General features: G+C 35.7%; 1 protein-coding gene across 1 annotated transcript in view; it reads left to right on the forward strand.

The window, feature by feature from the left end:
• The window catches only part of Cntnap2 (contactin associated protein 2), a 1675080-nt gene that overhangs the window by 297564 nt on the left and 1356710 nt on the right, over window positions 1–20806 (forward strand). The gene's annotated exons all lie outside the window — the stretch shown is intronic.

Consider the following 20806-nt stretch of genomic DNA (forward strand, 5'->3'; position numbering starts at 1 on the left):
AAGACACTATGTTGAAAATGAACTTCACAACCTGGGGGGGGGGGGGGGGAGAGGGAGTGAGGAGTTGGGGAGGTAGGGAGGAAAGGGATGGTAGGGGAAAAACAAAGGAGGACGATATATACTCATTACCTTACTCATGTAACTGTAACTCATCTGTACACTACTTTTTTACAATTAAAGAGCATTAAAAAAAGAATTAAATCAAATTATTTCTGCACTGTTATATTTGGAATATTATAAGGGAATGCTTTGCAAAGCTTTACACCAACAAATTGGAGAATGTGGAAGAACTAGATGCATTCCTAGAGGACATTGATATATCCAAAGTGAACAAAGATTTAAACCAATTAAATAGAACCATAACAAATAATGAAGTTGAAATGCATTAAAAGACCTCCCACCCAAGAACAATGAAGGGCTCAACAGATTTACAGCCAAATTCTGTAGGTTCATGGTTATTTTTGAGGGCTACATTGATCTGTAAATCATCCTGATTCATTTTATTGATGAAACCTAATAACAAAGCATTTTCCCTCTATGCCCAGTCTGTATTATATATCTCATTCCATTCCCACTTGTAAATAGTTTTTGATTCTTCTATTTATTGTCATTTGCCCATTTTCAGCACCTTGGTAACCCAGTTACACTTCTACTTACACTGTGTGTTTTGGCCTTTTCCTTAAGCTTTACCATGTACCTGTGCCTTCAGGCTGTTACCTATTATAGCTTAAAATAAAATTAACTTTGCATCTCCTAACAAGTCTGGCACAAGCAGTTATTCCTTCTTTATTCAGTGTACTTTTGAGAGAAGTAAGCTACCCAGATGCTATTTATTGCTTTTGTAGCAAACAGATAAAGTGTACGTACCCTTTGCATATAGCACTGCATTTTGTTCTGTTAACCAGTTCTTATTGAAAGCATACATATTTTATAAACAAAAACTAATTGCATAAAAGGTAAGTTGATGCCATGGTGGGACTGAAGCTTAATCCATGATCTGAACACAGTTTTTCTGGCTCCTTCCACTGTCATAGAGCAGAATTAGATATAATTAGCAGGATTAGAGCAGAAATCTAGATATAAAGACTAACCTATATTGTTTTGCTTTTTATTGTATTTGAAGTGATTTGCTTGTTAATAGAAAGTCAAGATGGAGCTAGTGAATTACACTGATTAGACATAGAAATGTGCTCACAAGCTCTGGGTAAACTAGAAGTCTCATTGTTAACAAAAACTGTAGACATAAAAATGAATTTTTAGAGTCATTAGAAGAAATCTGCACATGAAGTGCTCATTTTTTCATTTAAAATAAACGATGGGAGTCGGTCTGTCTCCCTTCTTTCAGTGTTCCACGTCATGCTTAAAATATGAGAAGAAATAAATCTGCAAGCTTTAAGCAAAGATAAACTCCGATAGCTGCTATATTTGCAGAGTAATCAAGGGTTATGGTATATTTATCCCATTTCCTCACTCCTCCCTTCTTGTTATTTCAGTCTTCCTCATCAAAACACTTACTTGTCACTGAATCCTTGCAAATTATTCCCTCATGCATATTCAGCAGCCAATCACAGCCATCCTGGGATGGCTGTCATTTTCTTACACCACCTTTCAGCAGGCGAGGTGCCCACCCGACAGGCTGCATGTGTGTCGCCGCCCAGGCTCTTTGGCAATGAACTTCAGCTTTCCTAGGACAACTTCACGGGCCATTCCTGCCCTTGGCTACCGGAATCCTCCTTGAGACAGTGTAGTGTTCATCATGAGACTGAGCCCACAGCAATCCATTCTGTCTCAACTCACACCTAGAATTCTCCTAAGGGGAGATGACCTTTTAGATTGTTCATGAAGATGTTTATCTCTCACTTTCCATGAAAAAAGTAGTTAAGTTTTTTTTTTTGGTTGTTTCATAGGAGAATAAAATAAATCTCATAGTAATTATTCCTTAAGACTTGCTACTTCAATTTATTGACTTTTAGTGGAAGGAATTCTACCTTGAAGGATTTTTTTGGATAAGACTAGAAAAATTACAAGTAACTTAATCCTGAATTATAATCCTCCCTTGTGAATTTATTTTAATATCTTCACAGTGTAAGGCTGTTTGTGCCTTCTTTGTGTTTCAGTTAAAAGAAAAATAACATCCTCCCCCTCTTTCTCTCACACACACATACACACACATCACAACCTTTTTATGTAATTACTTTTCTACTTTTTTAGCAACTGGCTAAGCTGAACAGTGAACTTTAGATGTTAATTATTTTGTTCCTGCTTGAAATGATGAGCAAGATTATGCCACATAGTTTTGAGTGGAAATTGAAATTGCACAACAGAACTGAAATTTAGAAAGGACTCTTGTCCCTTATTCCATAACAAACAATTCAGGGGAATGGTGCCAGTTACTTTAATAATAAGAGTATGAAGGAATTTCATGGATCATTTAGTTTACACTACACAAAAAATCCATTCTAAACCAGCCTTGACAGGTTGTGTTCTTCTTTCTCAAAAGTTCTTTAAAAAAACATAATACTGATCTACATTTTTCTTCTTCCTATTTTATCTTAAATGTCACATGTCCAATAAAAGGAATAAGTAATAGGTAATCTTAGTACTTTGAAAGCAAATTTCTAGAAAAATTGGCTGAGATTTGAATATATTAAAAAGTATATCAGCAAAATGTTTTTAGTTACTATGCCATAATCTAAGAACTACCTTTATACTTTTAGTAAACAGAAATATTGAAGTGGATACACTGAGATAACAATTTATTTCTGAAATAAATTATCAGGCTATTTTTCATACCTGTTTTATATTAAGTAGTGTCAAAGACAGAGAAAATTCACCAACTTGGAAACTTAACCTACTAAGTTTGGAATTTTCAATAAGTTGGAATTCAGTTTAAGACTTAGCTTGGTTAAATCAGATGTGATTTTAATTTGGGCTCTTTAAAAAGAAGTATGCATGCTACTTTGACATTATAGACCATTAAAAGTCATTTCAGATATTTCATTTGAAGAAGCATACATATGCTAATATAACTAACACCTACCTCTTGGGCTATTCTGGCACACTGAAGGGTTCCGACTGCACAAGTAATTGGATATTACTACAATGTCACATAGTAATAAAGTCTGTCTACTTCCTTCTGCAAAGTGTCTCTCAAAGGTGGAAAGTAACTATAGGAAAATCCTTTGTCTTAGGTTACTTTGGGAAATTTCTGTTTATCTTTTCAGTGGCCACTTATGTATGTTTTATACCATGAACTTTGCATAACAAGAGACCAGCTTCTGAAAGATCCCTCATGGATGTGATAGTAGAAACTTGAAGGTTTATTTTACAGCAGAATAATTTCATCCTTTCCAAAGCACTAATAATTAGCTCAAAAGCCCATGACATGTGATTTCTTTATTTTTTTGCAAAATACAATATATTCTATTTTCACAAATTCAATGAAAAAGGAATTAGATAACATTGCTCAGAGCTCATGGTCTGCTCTGAGGCTGAAAATTATTTCTTCTGTTCCTTATGAGTGGCATCCCAATAAAGGCAAGCAGAAAGACCTCTTCCAGGAGGCAGATGGTCAATCGTGTTTCCTAAAAACAGTGCAAGTCATGTACGCCCTTATCTACCTGACACAACCACATCAAGGCTGGTTAATGAGACGGCATCACTGGTGTATATTTGAATATTTAATGAACAGCCTTTGTAATGTTCCATAGGGTTGACAGTAATTAGATGCCTGAGCTCCTAAGATCCATTTCAGGGCTTTCATTTACAGCAGTACATATTTTTTTTCTGCAAAGATGAATCAAGGTCTACAAGGCACCACACTGACTTGCAAGGACAAGAGGTGTGCATTTTCTCCTAATTTGTTCTGCCATTGGCTTTGTTCCATTAGCACGCTGTGGTACCCCTCAATTCTGGGGAGGAAATTGCCATTATGAGCCTTGATTTTAGGGACTTTAATGTAGTGGGATAAGACAACGCATCTCTCTATCTCTTTTATCATAAAGTTCAATTGCTCAGCCACAAATAATTATGTATACCTAATAATAAACATGTATAGATAATTATATATTACATGTAATATATAATTATATATTATCTGGGTATAATATATAATATGATACATATATATTATGTAATATATGCAAATATATGGGTGTATATATACGTATTAAATTCTTAAATATTATAAAACTAACTCTTTTGCACTAAGGAATATAGAATTAATACTAGAATTTAGGCTTTTTAAAGAAACATCTGGAAATTGATGAGTTAGAGAGTGGTAGATGATTTCTATGAAGAAGGTGCGCATTCAGAATTAGCATTTTGATCTTTAAGTCGTAAAGGTTGCGAAGTGTAGGTAAAAATAAATGGCCTGCCCAGGAATCTGGATTATCTTTTTGGATTCCACAGATGATGTAAATGTTAAAGCAATATAGATGAATATTAATAATAAAATTAGTAAAACTCTGTTTTCAATCAGCAATGCTGGAAACTCAGTTATAACATACAATGCTAATTAAGTATCTGAGCATGAAAATTATTTGAAAGAGTAAATGAAAATCCACTGAAACAAATGAGCATTTAGTTATAAAATACAGAAGTAATTTTCTGACAGATTGGTCCCCATTTGGTCAAATAATGATATGCTTAGGTTTCAGCTACTTGGAAATAAATCTGAGACATCTAATGATGACTTAACTATTTCAAAAAAAGCCCTCATTTTTATTTTAACGAAGAGCTACATATTCTTGTTTTGTAATAAGTAATGAAAGGAGACATTTGTACACAGATGAAAAAGGACCCTCTTGTTATTCTTGATTTTGTGTTGACACTGACTTTATTAAATAAGTGTAACTTTCTGTTGACATTAATACTGTTGGTGGACAAGGGGTGCGTGTGGAGAAGGTAGCAGATGGGGAAGTTTGACCACAAGAATCTATGGTTGTTGAGCCTGTGCGTTGCCTCTCAGACAGTGGACATTTCGTCAAACAATTGTTGAGCTCATAGCTATTTACAAAGTTGTCCAGTACCTTCTATTTTCTACACTGACACTTACATTTAAAAAGTATTTATCCTATTTAGAAATCAACATTCTTAACCACTGAATACATGTCGTTTGCTTTCACTCAAAGGCTAGGTGAGCTTTCATCTCTTCCATAGTTTTTGGTCTCTGTTGGGGAACCACAATACAGGAAATTAATTCTAATTTTGGTCTAGTTATGTGCTCAAAATTGGTGTTTACATTTTATGTGGTTTTTCACTAGTCCAGTTCATTCCAAACCTAAGCTATAGATCCTTTCCATTTTTTTCTAGATGCTCACTTGGATGTTGCTCAGTTGTCTGAAATATTTCTTTAAAGTCTTTTAATTGAAATATAAAGTCTCTGGGTCATTAAAGTTAAAGAAAAATATCCTGTAGTGTTTTGAATTTAAAGACAGTGAATATTGTATTTCAGTGAAAAATAAATTGGTGTTAGTATATTACTACTTATCACAATACCATAAAAGTCCAGGGGTTTGCTTAGTTGACTTTCTCCTAGGATTTACCAATGATATTTCAATGTGGGTACATTAGAGCTGTAAACTTTACTCCAGTCCTGGAATTCCATGATTTTGGAATTTAAGAATATCTCCAATGTTCCCCTCTCCCTTCACTTAATCCTCATTCAACAAAACAGAGCAAAAATAATGCTTATTTTTTGTCAGATATTTTAGCAGAGCCATGTTCATGCTTTTTTTAAAGAAACCATTGTGAACTCTATCTACACACACAGAAAATTATGAATTCCTTATTTCCTTCCTTCTTTTTCTATCCTTTCCTTCCCTTTTATCCTTTCCTTCTATCGTCCTTCCTTGTCTTTCTTATTTAATTTTGGATTTATTTTAAATATATATATATATAAAATAATAAAGGCGATAAATCCAGCTGGTGAACATTTTCTATGTACTACCCATTGGCGCTACTGGGTAAAACCCTTATTCTCAAGTGTCATCCACCAAACTAATCTGCAAGCTTCCCCCCTTTCCTCCCCTGCCCTCTTTTCTATCTCAGAGGATGATAGGTGAAATCTTTTATGACAGAGAGTCAGTTCCTTAATTTAAAAAGTTAGAACAAAATGTCTCAGCCCATATAAAACCTGTTCTTCTTCCATTTTAAAGATATATTTTAAACCATGTGAGTTCAAAAGAAGAGCTTATTTAGAAAGCTTATACTTTTCAATAAACATTTATTTGTTATTTTTAATGGAGACTTATTTGGGGAGAGGTTTTAAAAGAGTTAAATACACAGGACAGATCTAACAAGAATATTAATACGTTTGGGTAAATCTCATTTGTCCCAATAGATTGATTTGGTGCAATAATCCAAGCAAGTAAGATTTCAGTGATAAAATCTGAGGGAATTTTCACATGGGTGGAAAAAAAAGACAGATTGTCTCTTTTCCAAACTGAAATTTGTTATCATTTGTAACAAAGTTTGAAAAGAATGTAGGAAAATTTAATTACCAACGTCTCTCAGGCAATAAAATTTTCCTAAACTTGCTGGAAAATATATAATAAAACTGCAACTTCCCGGCAACCAACTGGCTGCTAATGTGAGCTATTTGCTTTAGGGCACAACTATCAATAATGACTGTAATTGTTCAATCCTGTCTTTGCACATAAGAGAAAGGAAGGAAAGAGGGAGTTCAGAAGGAAAGGAAGACATAGCTGAATTAGGACTCAAGGCTGAAATGTACTCGGTGTACAAATAAAGCAGTCCCAACACCTGCTGATGTGTTGGCATCTGGCTTGAAAACAACAAACATCTGCTTGTAATTTGCAGTGGGAGACCATGACAGTGAAGAGCTATATGGTGTCACAGAAAATACAACCTTGTTAACTTACTAACAGGGTCCAGAGGAGGATAGCAATGGGTAATTTGGGACATGTGACTCCCATGCAATGGTAAGTTTGTCCTTACATTTCAAAGGTTGTCCGTATGTTTCCAACATGAACCATCATTTCATGATTTGTTTATTTTTTTACCAGATACATTTTTTATTGTGAAAATACTGTACAGAGGGGTTACAATTACAAGTGCAAGTTTGAGTACTAAGCTTCTGAAGGAGACTTTGTGTTAAAAGTCTTTTCCTAATCTGGTAACATCTTAACTCTTAGTTGATAATATTTCTTTACAAATGATATCTATATCATATTATCATTCATATTTGTGCAATCTAGGGTCTTTGTGGAAGCCAATAGAAAGGAATCAAAAAAAGTTTGCTTTGAATCCCAAGGTAGATCAGATATTGAGTTCTGAGACCTGCTTTGTATGGCCCTGATTGACATTTTGGTGTGGTATCTTGCCAGTCACTCATCATATGGTACTTCCTTCAAGCCAGAGAATTGTGAAGTCTGTTTCCCATCCTTGTTAAAGGAGATCAATATACACAAAGGGCTTCAAGAACACCAATCACAAATGCTTGCTGCCTTTTCCTCATTTTCCTGCAAGTTCTGGAGATAACTTTTTAAAACATACACATATATGGCCATGGTTAACGATATTTTCCCCAATATCATGTGTTTAAGAGTGAGTTAAGAATCTACTTTCATAACTATTTTAAGATGATCTGTCTGTTTGTCTGTCTGTCTGTCTGTCTCTTTCCCCGTCCCCCTTTCTTTGGTCCTTCTTGGTCTTAGGGCTTGAATTTAGGGCCTGTGCATTCTACCTGAACATTTTTTCTCAAAGCTAGCACTACACTTAAGCCATAGCTCCACTTCCAGGTTTTTGATGATTAAAGTTAATAATCTTATGGACTTTCCTTCCTGGAACGGCTTTGAACTGTTATTCTCAGATCTGAGCCTCTTGAGTAGCTAGGATTACAGGCATAAGCTACCCATGCCAAGCTAGATGCTCTGGGTTTGGAGGATGGATATACACTTTAGGTCCCAGAAAAAAGTATGGCTTCAGTCACTAGAGCAAAACTCTTCTTGCAAAGACATTCAATTTGGAATTTCTAACTTTAAACGTGCTATTTATTGTCTATTACTAACATTCAGTTTTGCATCTGGGTGCTGGTGGCTCACTTCCACAATTCTAGCTACTCAGGAGGCTAAGATCTGGAGGATTATGACTTGATACAAGCCTAAGCAGAAGAGCTCTCCTGAGTCCAGCTCTGATTAACTAACCAAACTCAAGACAAGGTAGTAGAAGAGCTCTCCTGATTCCAGCTCCAATCAGCTAACCAAACTCAAGACTAGGTAGTAGAACACCATCCAAGCAGGTGTAAAGTCGTGGGTTCAAAATCACACTAAACAAGCATAATTCATTTTTTTCAATTTTGAAATTCTCTGTCTAGCACCTAAGTTACATCAATCCAGTAGTTCTTACCACCAATTTTAATTACTATTCAAAATAAAGAACATATAGTGGATTTAAAAATGGCTTTGCTAGTTAAAAGAATGTTTATTAAGGTAAAAGCAAAACTATGACTTTGAGCCAATATACAAGATGCAAATATCTGTGATTTCTTTTTGCTTGTGGTTAAACTAGATTTATAGATTATTTCAACAAAGAAAAAATTTATCTCTGACTATAACCATGCACATTTCTTCAGAAATACTGTGTTCCATTTTTGCTAGATCTTAGAAAAATCGAACATCTATTTGTTAAGATGGTCAGTACTTAGGAGAGTTCTGCCACCAAAGGCAATTGCAGTAAGAATTGAGAAGAATCTGAGATACAGACTGTAAATAGTGCTGCATTTTTATCTAACTTGACTTTTAAATATTTATTTCTATATTAAAATTAACGATGGCCAATGTAGAAGTTGATAGCTCAAAAACAAAGACTAAGTAGATTTCTATTTGAATAACATCGGAAAGAACTTAAGGATCAGGATACCTGTTCAGATTCAAGCTCTGTATTTATAATTTCCTTTGGTAATTTAAAGTACAAAATGAGACTGAATGGATTAATACTTCAGTTACTTTTTACCTTCAAGGAATATAGGTTGCATGCTTTTATCACTACCTTTCAAATGAGCAAGTTGATTTGTAATTTGAGTCCTAGTTTTCTTCTCTTAGGATAGTTGGGGAATGTTGAGTATCTTGGTTTAGACAAACAAGTACTGAGGACACATACCTGGTTCACAGTCCTGTGTACCTAGATATCACAGCAAATTTCCTTATGGGCTCAATTTTAATCACTTCATGTCTGAAAATTATTTTAAGGCTTTCAATTATTTTGCCCGATTTCTTCCATATTGACTGTTTCTAATATTCCTAATTATTTGTTCATTAATACTTCTAGGATTTAATATTTTCCAGGTAAGTGAAAAGGAAACCTAAGAACTAGAGTTTAAAACTGTGTAAGCTTAATTGAGTGAGACAGTGTTGCCTAGAGCCACTATTAAATCTCTGCTTCCCCAAGTGTTAATTAGTGAGTCTGTATTAAATTTTGTTCGGAGTAAATTTGGAGCCCTGAATATTTAATTTCTCATTATACAGTGTTTGTTGTTTGGATCCCATCCTCGCATCTTAGACATATGCACACGGTTTACCCTATATTTCATAAAAACAAATAAAAAGAAATGAAACCCTAACCAAGATATATACAGCCATCATGTAAAATTTATCTTTCAAATGAGAGATTTGATTACTTTAAGTTGCATTCTGCTATTTGGAGAGGAGAAAGTAGGCTACAGTGTATCCAATGCACTTAAATTTTATTTCTGTTCATGGCATTTGTTGACTATTTGCCACAACTAGACATTTTCCATGTGTTGTTCTCTTATATAAGCATCCTCCAATGGACTTTTAATCTCTATTATATAAATCCAAAAATGTAAGATTTATAGAAGTAAAACCAGGCCTCCTAACCCAGCCAGCATATACTGAATTCCAGAATATAAACTACACAGCACATGTTCGCAGCAGTATATACCATATTTATAGCTGAGATTTTCTACAGACATCTAATAAATGAAAATTAAGTCAGGTTATTGTTATCTCTGATCCATAACTTTTCTAAGTGGAGGATTCATGTCCTTCTTCATATGGAAAAGCCTGTAAGTAAATAGGTGTCAACTAGGTGTCACTGATGGTCAGACCCTGGAATTGTAGGTATCAAAAATTGTGGTTGAACTGCTTTCCTGCTTGCTTTCTCCCTTATCTGTTCAATACATATTCCAGCTGTAATAACAAAAAAGTTTGTCTATAGATACATGAAATCAGGTTCTATAGAATGTGTGTGTGTGTGTGTGTGTGTGTGTGTGTGTGTGTGTATATTCCCATACATTCCAACAAAGACATTTTAGATGTTAAGACAATTCACTTGGGAACAATGCCTGATTTTTTTTTAATGAAACTGCTTGACTAAACATTTTCTAAACAAGTGTAAGGTTGATCAAATCTCAAATAGCGTCTCATTGAAGTCTCATTCCCCTTGAGCTCTGTAGGGGAAAAGGTAGGATTGAATGAATGTCCCTTTCAATACAAATATGTGTACATAAATCCCCTAGAAAACTTAAGGATAGATTGTATTAGCAATACTAGAATTCTGTGCACCACATCCTTTTGACTTATAAGAATATCCGGATATAAAACATCTCAGGCTTCTTTGTGTGCCAAAATTCCAGCCCACTGAGAAGGTAACATTATGGGAAATAGTGTTTTCAATCCTGCAGGAAACACCACAAATTGAACAGACTGTTAACTTCCACTTACGCTTTCAGTTCAGTCAAACGGTGCAGCATTCTGCCAGCCCACTGGAGACCCACTCACTGAAACCCAACCAGATCCTTATCGATCGTTTCACAGATTTGCTTCCAAGAAGAGAGTAAAAATTATCTCACATTCAAGCTGTTTAATTTCAACAGCTCACCAGAATCTAACAAGCAACCAGAAAGTTAAAAAACAATCACCTGAATGGTATTGACTGGAAAATAAGATGTCATTTCTGGTACGACATTACTGTATGATACAAAATAATTTATTACCAGGAAAATAACAGCTTGCCTTCAAGTTTCTCATTCTTGTAATATTGGAGGGAATAAGCCCTCTCATTTTTAACCCACTTTCCCCCAAACTACTTTCTGATCCATTTTCCTTCTTACATGCTGTTCTTAGCTATTAAGATTCTGAAATTGTAGATGCAACCAAACCAACATGCTCAAAATGGACTGTAAAATATACTAGCCAATTATACTTCCTATTCCTTAAGAACGTATCTTAAATGCACAGTTAGAAGGACACCATGACTTGTGATTTACTTTAAAAGATAATAATGTTTAGTTTTCTTAGTGTATTAAGCGATACAATGTATATCAGTAGAAATTCACAGTACTTTATGCATAACATCCAATTTCATACTTCACTTAGACAATGAGAATTAAATGATACTTTTGTTAGATGAAACAGAGTTAGTACATATTCAGTTTAAAGAACTTACATCCTCTGCTTTGTCAGTGAATGGAGCAATGGTCACATCTTCATATAACTCATTAATTTGATCAGTTGCTACAGAATATAAAGGTGCATTTTCCTGATAACTAAGCCAAAACTGTCCCCTGTGGGCATCAATATATTCTCTTCTTTAACAACTGATGACTGTTTTATTACACATCTGTAATGAATGAAGTACCAAAAATGCTTATTAATTAATATCTTCTCCAGGGAGTGTTAGAATTGCTAGTGGAGACTTCTGATAAGGACTTGTTAAGATATATTCTCAATGAAATCCAGAAATTATGTAGGTATGCATCACAGTTTTATTTCTATGATCAATATCTATGCCTAGAAATGACCAAGAAAAATACTCAATAAATGTTGATTGCATTCAAGATTTGTATATATTTGTTTAATGTGTCCACACAAAAACTGCTAATAGTTACGCCTACAAACTGAAGACTCCTAGACAACCTAGAAAAATTAATTGAGTTGGTGAAACCAACTACTAACCATGATCTGGAGTTAGGACTAAGGTTAAAATTCTAGGTGAGAGACAACATGGTTTCTTCAAAGGGAGGCTGTTGAAAAAAATGTACTTTCTATATTAGATCAGTGCCATAGACTATACTGATCGAAGAACTGATGGAAGTCAGGCTTCCTTTTCAAAATGGTGAATTGTCCTTGGATTTTTCAAGGACTTTGTCACCTAAGTGAAAAAAAGCATGTTTTTAGCTTTTCTCAACAATGGTTATACTTGAAGTGAAAGAAATTTCCCTGTGCTTCTCTGCTAGACAACAGCAAGGTCAGAAATACCATCTTCTAAGATATTTCCTTTTAGTTTTTTACATGGCAACAATAAGTAATGTCCATTGTTAGAAAAAGTAAGAACATAACAAAATCCTAGTAGCATTTGTTGAGCTATTTAATGTTACACAAAGATAATTTAGAATTAGGAGCCTAATAGTCATACTTTCACAGGTGATAAAGTATTGAATATAAACTACATTGAGAAAGAAAGGCAAAAGCCTAAGTCTGGAAAAAAAAAAAAAAAAAACAGCTGTATAAGTTGAAGAAGATTTTGAAAAAAAAATGGCCAAGGTCGCTGTAATATGTTATATGTAGTCAAGAAAAAAATCGGTTAATTTTCAGTAAAGAAATGATTCCTTTGAATTTTGTTTCTATTTTATTTCAGAGTTTTTCATCTACAACTGGAACTAAACAATAGTTTAGTCATATTTTTGTGACTTTAATTTTGTTGCTGTGGCTCAACCCAAGGCTAAAAACTACTTGCTTCAAACAAGTGAGAGAAGTTCACTGATTGTCTGTACGCACACGGGATTTTCCTCAGTACTTTTCTTGATGTGTGTAAGTTCATGTTCTAAGGTTTCTTGACCTTGGGGGTTGTATCAATGCAGCCACATGCATAATATCAGGGTGGTAATAACCAGAGGCATGACCGAAGAACAGTCTAACAACAAGGAAGATTAGTTTCTACCTCAGCAGAGCCCACACAGGATCACTAGCTAAGGTGTCACAGATCAGAAGGAATCTAATCTTGGGGGAAGTTCTCACTACCACAACATCCATGATAAGGTCTCAAAGGCTTGAGAGTGCACTTTCTCAACACTTTTGGTCATTAGTCCATTGTATAGATAAACGTCTGTTACTGTGATGCACAGAAACAATTAGATGACTGGTTAATCTTCACTGGCAGCTTGAAACCTCAGAACCTGGTAACATTCATGTCTGGAACTATCTGTCCGGGGAGGGAAGCAGCTTTCAAAAACCAGAGATGATTGGCATATGAGTCAGCGATCTGTGGGACTTTTTTCTTCTTTTTTGTTTTTGGCTGGTGAGTGGAGGCAGCTCCCTGAATATTGATGGCATTGTTCAGTTAGGCTGGGGGTCCACATGGAATCAAAAGCAGAAAAAAAGAGAAACTCACAAGTATGGGGCCAGCTTGATTCTTCCTTCAGATGTACAATGGTTGTTGCTGCTGTGGCTTGCAGACATCAGAGTTCAGATTCCTCAGCTTGGCCAATGGGAAACTCACCAGCAAGCAGCCAGGCCTTCAGCCTTGATTGGGACTAAACCACATATCCCCTTTTATTCTGACTTCTTCACATCTCAGATGGAGAAGTTACTGTTCTCTCCAGCTCTACAGCCTGGAGACAAATCTCCATGTACTATCCAAGCCTCTGATTGTGTAAGCCAAGCTAATAAATCTCCAGTTATAGTTATATATACCTTCTCTTTATTCTGTTCTTCTAGACGACCCTAGTTAAAACAATGGATTTTCTCTAGAGGATGCTTTGGTATGACCTGACTTAAAATAGAGGTTGTTTCCTCATTTAAATTCACCCTGGGAAGCTTTAGAAGATACCCCAAAGACGTAGGCTTTCATGCTGGAGAAAAGCTGTAACTGCTGATCATAACAGACATGCCATATACATTAAGACGCTACAGGGAGAGAAAATAAACACTGATTTATAGCCTAAGTCCTCCACTTGAAAGTCACAAGGGCAGCCACTTGGAACTGCAGGTGCAGATTTGTGAGCAAGGTGACTCTCAAATGGACATCTCTAGAATCTTCATTCAGAATAAGAGGCAGTGTGGAGAGACATTAATATTATTTTCATAAGATTTCTTCCAGAATACCAGAGGCTCTGAAAGGGTTTCTTTTTCTTTTTTTTATTGTGAAAATACCATACAGAGGGTTTACAATTAAATGGGCAAGATAATGAGTACATTTCTTATCAAGCATTGTTACCTCCTCCTTTGTTTCCCCTTCCCATCCCTTCCCATCTTCCATCCCGCCCCCCCCCACCCCCTATGTTTTTCTACACAACATCTCATTGTTGCAGTGGGTCCACTTGTATCCCTATTTAAACGATTTGTTTTTTCCCTTCCCCTCCACATATTATACCAACATCAAATACAGTGAAAGCAGGGGTTACACAGTGGTGGAGGGACATACAAAGCAAAAAAGAAATCATCTTATAAATATGTTAGAAACAATTGCATGAAAGTAAAAACATTTGAATACTTTTCTTGGGGTTCATTTCACCTAACATCAACCTATCTGACTGTTTCTGCTTGTCTAAGACATATACTAGTTATTGCAAATAAGGGGAACCATGGGACCTATGTTTCTTTGGGCCTGGCTTACTTCACTTCATATACTTTTTTCCAAGTCTTTCCATTTCCTAACAAATGGGGCAATGTCATTCTTTCTTATGGAGGCATAGAATTACATTGTGTTTATATACCACATTTTCTTGATCCATTCATCTATTGAGGGGCCTCTGGGTTGGTTCCATATCTTAGTTATGGTAAATAATGCTGCAATAAACATAGTTGTGCCGGTAGCTTTAATGTGGTCTTGTTTGTGATCATTTGGGTAAATGCCCAAAAGTGGGATTGCTGGTCATAGGGGAGCTCTATGTGGAGTCTTTTGAGGAACCTCCATACTGCTTTCCAAAGTGGTTGAACAAGTTTACACTCCACCAACAATGCAGTAAGGTTCCCTTCTGTCCACATCCCCTCCACCATCTGTTGTTATTAGAGTTCTTAATTATAGCCGTTCTAACTGGTGTGACGTGGTATCTCAATGTTGTTTTGATTTGCATTTTTTTATGGCTAGAGAGGTTGAGCATTTCTTCATGTGTCTATTGGCCAACCTTCTTTCCTCTTTAGAGAAGTTTCTCTTTAAGTCTTTAGCCCATTTACTTATTGGGCTCTTGTTTCTTTGAGGATTTGTTGTTGTGGGATTTAATGTTTTGAGTTCCAGGTATATTTTAGAATTAACTTAACCAAAGAAGTGAAGGAGCTCTATGATGAAAACTTTAAAAACCTGAAAAGGGAAATCAAAATAGAACTTAGAAAGTGGCAAAACCTCCTATGCTCCTGGATTGGAAGGATCAACATCGTGAAAACTGCAATACTTCCCAAGGCTATCTACAAATTCAATACAATACCTATCAATATTCCAACCTCATTCTTCAAGGAAATAGAAGAGGCAATCCAAAAATTCATATGGAACAATAAAAGACCTCGAATAGCAAAAAGGATCCTTAACAGAAAGAACAGTGCTGGAGGAATATCAATACCAAATTTCAAGCTCTACTACAAAGCTGTAGTAATCAAAACAGCTTGCTACTGGCACAAGAACAAACCTCAGGACCAATGGAATAGAATTGAAAACCCAGAAATGAACCTACAGACCTATAGCCATCTAATCTTCGATAAGGGAGCTAATAACATAGAATGGAAGGAAGACAGCCTCTTCAGTAAATGGTGCTGGCAAAATTGGTTAATCACTTGTAGAAAACTAAAGCTAGATCCTTATATATCACGCTGCACCAGAATCAACTCCAAATGGATCAAAGACCTTGGAGTCAAAGCAGACACCCAGAAAACATTACAGGATGGAATAGGAGAAACCCTAGGTCTCCTTGGCACAGGCCGAAATTTTCTTAATAGAGACCCAGAAACAACAAATCAAAGAAAGGTTGGACAAATGGGACTGCATGAAATTGCAGAGCTTTTGCATAGTGAAAGACATCGCTAGCAAGATCAATAGAAAGCCCATAGATTGGGAGAAGATCTTCACTAGCCATACAACGGACAAGGGTTTCTTTTTCTGTGGGTATTTTTTTCTACCAAGTTTAACTGTGTGCCCAAGCACCATGCAGGATGAACTTTTACCAGGTCTAAAAATGAAAAAAAAAGAATTTTTCTTCACTTTTGTCATGAAATTACTTAGCTGAATGCCGATCTAACAATTCTGCGTGTCATTTGTACTTTGCCAGGAAACCACTGGGCATTTTTCTCTCCCTCCCAGAGAAAGCTATCTCAGGTTAAGTTGCTGAGATGTGAAAAACCTACAGAAGGAACTAGGGTCTTCAGCATGCAGAAGAGAGATGAAGCATGGGAGCAGGTGAATGGGAAAAGTCTAGTGAGGAGGAAAGAACTTGTAGCTTTGTGGAACTGCCATTGAAAGGTGGACAGAGAAACAAGCTGTAAACAGAGGCTGAGAGCAAGCAGCCCGAGGCATCCTGGGAAGTGAAGCCTCCAGAAAATGGAAAGAAGGAAGGAAGGAAGGGAGGGAGGAAGGAAGGAAGGAAGGAAGGAAGGGAGGAAGGAAGGAAGGAAGGAAGGAAGAAGGAAGGCAGGCAGGCATCTTGCAGGAAAAGCAGAAGTCAGGCACAGAGGACAAATCGCTCAGTGGTATTGGATTTCTTGCCTACAGTGCAGTCAGCTTCCAAAGATGAGGAGAAGAATTGTGTTGAAGAGTCAACAGCTGAGGATTCAACTCCGAAGACAGAAAGAAGGCAAAGACAGCAGAGTGATAACATAAAGCAAACCTAGAGTTACTCTAGAGCGGTGTGGTACAGAAGGGTTGGATTGTGAAGTTTAAGGAATAACTAGATTTGCTTTTATGAGAAATGGAAAAAAATCCAGTGGACAAGAGTGTTCATACATTAAATGAAAGAAGCCAGACTTTAAATCAGTTCTTATTAACATTGAGATGACAAGATTAATGTCATTTATGTTCTATTTACATATTTTCCATTGTTAAGAATAAAGCAAATTATTTAAGTGTCAAATTTTATCGTTACTTTTCCATGAGTTTATCCCATAGGCTTTATTCACGTTTGCGTTTTGTTATAAATGACAAAACCATCCATTTAGCAAAATGCTCAAATGGTACAAGAGCTATATTTGTACACCGTCTCTTCGGTACACGAGAACTGGTTTTCAATAGCAAATTTGGACTCGTGTTCTTCTTTTGAATATTCAAATGCTGTTGTATCATAGGCAAATGCATGGGTCTGATACAGTCTTCTTGGATGCAGATTATAAATCTAGCTTTAGTAATCAGCATTAACTCAGATTCTAACTTTCCTGGTTTTCAAATTTATTTTTGCAACTCAAACTATTTTCAAAATTAGCCATAAAAAGTACACTATCATAACCTGTTAGATGATTTTTTTAAAGTGCAGGAGTTTAGCTATTAGGCTTTATTTAGCTATTAGCTATTAGCTATTAGCCTAATAGCTTTAGAATAAGGAAAAGCAACAATGTTGTTTAAAATTATAGTTCTTCTCTATCGCTCTGATTCCATTTTTTTGGTACCTAATGCTGCAATTTCTTTATCAATGGAATCTCTGTAGTCATTGGATTAAAATAAGAATTTGGTTAAATAACACTGAGAGAGTATCTACCGCGTGGTAAAATTATAAGAAAGATGCTTTTGATCATAACTGAGAACCCCACTAAGTTGAGTTTAAACAATCAGAGATTTAATTTTCTCATAGTTTGGAAGATGAGCTGAGAAATATGACTAATATATGGGGTTTGGTCCCTTTTGTCAAAGGATACATTCATTCATACGCTTGCTTTTCCTTCAAGGAGCCTTCTGGATGGCTAGGTGAAGGAACCTAGCCAGAAAGAAAATATGTCTCCCATAAACCTTCTTGCTATAATATGAAAGCCTCATTCTCCAAAAGCGACTTCTACACTCTGGCCTGACTAAGTATGTCAGTAGCCTGATTTAAAGTTACCTACTCACTTCTGAAATAGTTCTTTTGCCTAGAAGAAAAGCCATGAGCTTATGGGCTAATGTCCTCCAACCAATTACTGCAAAGTTTAACAGGAAATATTTAAAAGTGATTATGACATGCATATTATTGCCTTTAAAATTCTACAACATATCAGGAGAAGGTTTTGCTTATAACCAGAAAATGATGCAGCCAATTGTTTGAACTATATGTGTTCTTCCTAACGAAACAAGACACGTACATGAAGAGTGAGGCAGATAAGATCTGGCTAGGTAAATGCTGAGTAACTCAACACTCTTGTCCTTCACAAATGGCACCTTTTCCTATAGACATCAACTTCTAAATCTCCTCATATATGTCCTGGTTTTCTCTCTACTGTGTTCCCTGTATATGCATGCTTTACTCATTATCTAATTTCATTTTCACTGCTCACATAGCACTTTATAGAACCCTTTTGCAGACTCCTATAAATGGTCTTTTCCTAAACTCATGTTTTCCTGCTAGTTCTGTAAAATCGCTGATGTAGGGGCTGCTGAGAAGGTAGTATGTGTGAGTTCTGTGATTTTTAAGGCCAAATAGGCTTGTTTATTCTTCAGCTCTGTGCTGGGTCTCAGTAGCACAATGTACTCACAATATCAGCCATCAAGTATCAAGTTTTGCTACTGTGACTTCAAGGTACATATTTGAAAGTGAAAACCCCATACCTTATCCATGTAAAGATTACTTTGGTGCCAGGCACTGGTGGCTCACACCTGTAATTTTAGCTACTCAGGAGGCTGAGATCTGAGGATCATGGTTTAAAGCCAGTCCAGACAGAATAGTCCATGAGACTCTTAAACTCCAACAAACTACTCAGAGAAAGCCAGAAATGGCACTGGGCCTCAAGTGGTAGAGTGCTAGCCTTGAGCACAAAGAGGCTCAGGGACAGTGCCCAGGCCCTGAGTTCAAGCCCCAGGACCAACAAAAACAAAACAACAACAACAAAAATAACTTTTGCATGTGTGTAACATTTTCTATGATATGTATGCATATACATGAGTTCATTGATATAAATATATCATATATTTATATGTATAAACATACATATTTATATATAAAATATATGTTATATAGGATATATAAAAATATAGAAATATGTATACATATTCCTCCTCTCCTGGAAAACCCTGACAAGTATTATGGGTGGGTTGTAAATTCTAATGGTGCTAGGAAATAATTGCTTTCATTAAGAGTGGCTTCATTTTGATTTTCTATGTAGAATACTCTAGAGACCTAGATGTACACTGCAAACTCCATCCTACATTCTGAAAAATTTAGTAGTTAGAGATATTGATGTAGTTAATATAATTTGATTAAGGATAAAGATTAAAAGATTAAACATTTCTCATCATTTTCTAAAATATTAAATATATACAGAAATGCTGTTACAATTAATAGCTTTCAATTAGTGAATTTATGGAGTGGATAATTAAGATTCCAATTCTTATTACATTCTGGAATTTTTCTTCAATTCTGCTATTTTGGAATTCTGAGAGCTAATCCTTTGTGTGTAGACATTGGCAAAATATTTAAAAACTATCATTTCATGTAATTCCTTGATATATGCATTGAGATATGTATTTTAATTAATGAAAAACCCAGATGCTAAATTTAGAGCTATCTTATGAAATTTTGACCCCAAAACCTTTTGAGGACCTGTTATTTTCTAATAATGTAAAGTTGTAACTATTTCGCAACATGAATTATATTTCAGTGGCTAGAATTTCTGATACTCATTTTAAGATAGTGCTTTATGATATTTGACCCCTTCACAATTATGTGATATTTTACCATCATGTTTAGATGCCATCTAATCAGCCAAGTCATTGTCTTCTATGTTATAATATTGCCATAGAATATTTCCTTGAGTATTTCCTGTTATTTTGGCTCAAATCCACCCAAGCCCTCTCTTTTGCCAGAAAATATCTGGACCATGTTATAGAAAGCTATTTATTCCATACAGAAACTGTCATTTTAACAATGCAATTGTGGTAGAGTGAAAGTAGATTTCTATTAAAAAAATTTAAAAAGGCATGCCAACTACGCCAATACTGCAACTGGAGAGTTTGTACTGGAACACTGCCATGGAACTTTGTTTCTTGTTCTAATGTGAGTTCCTAGTCCACTGAACGTGCCCTTCTATGTGATGAGAGAACCAGAGTTCTCCCTTGAGTCCTCTGTACCCAGATGATAGAAAGATCAAGAAGGGAACGTGGCACTGGACAGATGTTTGTGAACCAGTTCTAGAAGCAGCTCTTGTTGTTTTCATTCACATTCCCTTGGCCAGAGACCATAGCCTATGGCTGTATGAACTGAGGAATACGCTCTAGCCAGGAAGAAAGGAGAATAAGCTGCCATGATTGACATCTGTCCCCCACTCTGTCTCTCTCTCTGTCTCTCTGTCTCTCTTGCTTTGTCTACATTCTTTGCTTTATATTTATTTTTGCTTTCATTTTTGTCAAGTTTTAGGAAGAGTTGAGACATGGATTTTCCCATCTGTCAGGGTTGTTACCTACTTTACATATGATAGTTCTCTAATTTCTAGTTTTTCATCTTTAACTCAATTCAAAGGCTCATTTTTTCAGGAATAGTTAGTATAAATTACATAGTGGCTCCTATTATTATTCATAGCACAGTTTGTATTCATGGTATGATATTCACAAATGCTTACATCCTTCGTAAACTCTTCAACTGCAATGACCACTTTGTCTACCCTCCAGTAAAACTAACTTTTGTTCAAAAGCCTAGAACATTAAATTATTCATGTAATCAGCC

The sequence above is a fragment of the Dipodomys spectabilis genome, unplaced genomic scaffold, assembly GCF_019054845.1.
Source record: "Dipodomys spectabilis isolate Male_0828 unplaced genomic scaffold, ASM1905484v1 ptg000034l, whole genome shotgun sequence".
NCBI classification, from domain to species: domain Eukaryota; kingdom Metazoa; phylum Chordata; class Mammalia; order Rodentia; family Heteromyidae; genus Dipodomys; species Dipodomys spectabilis.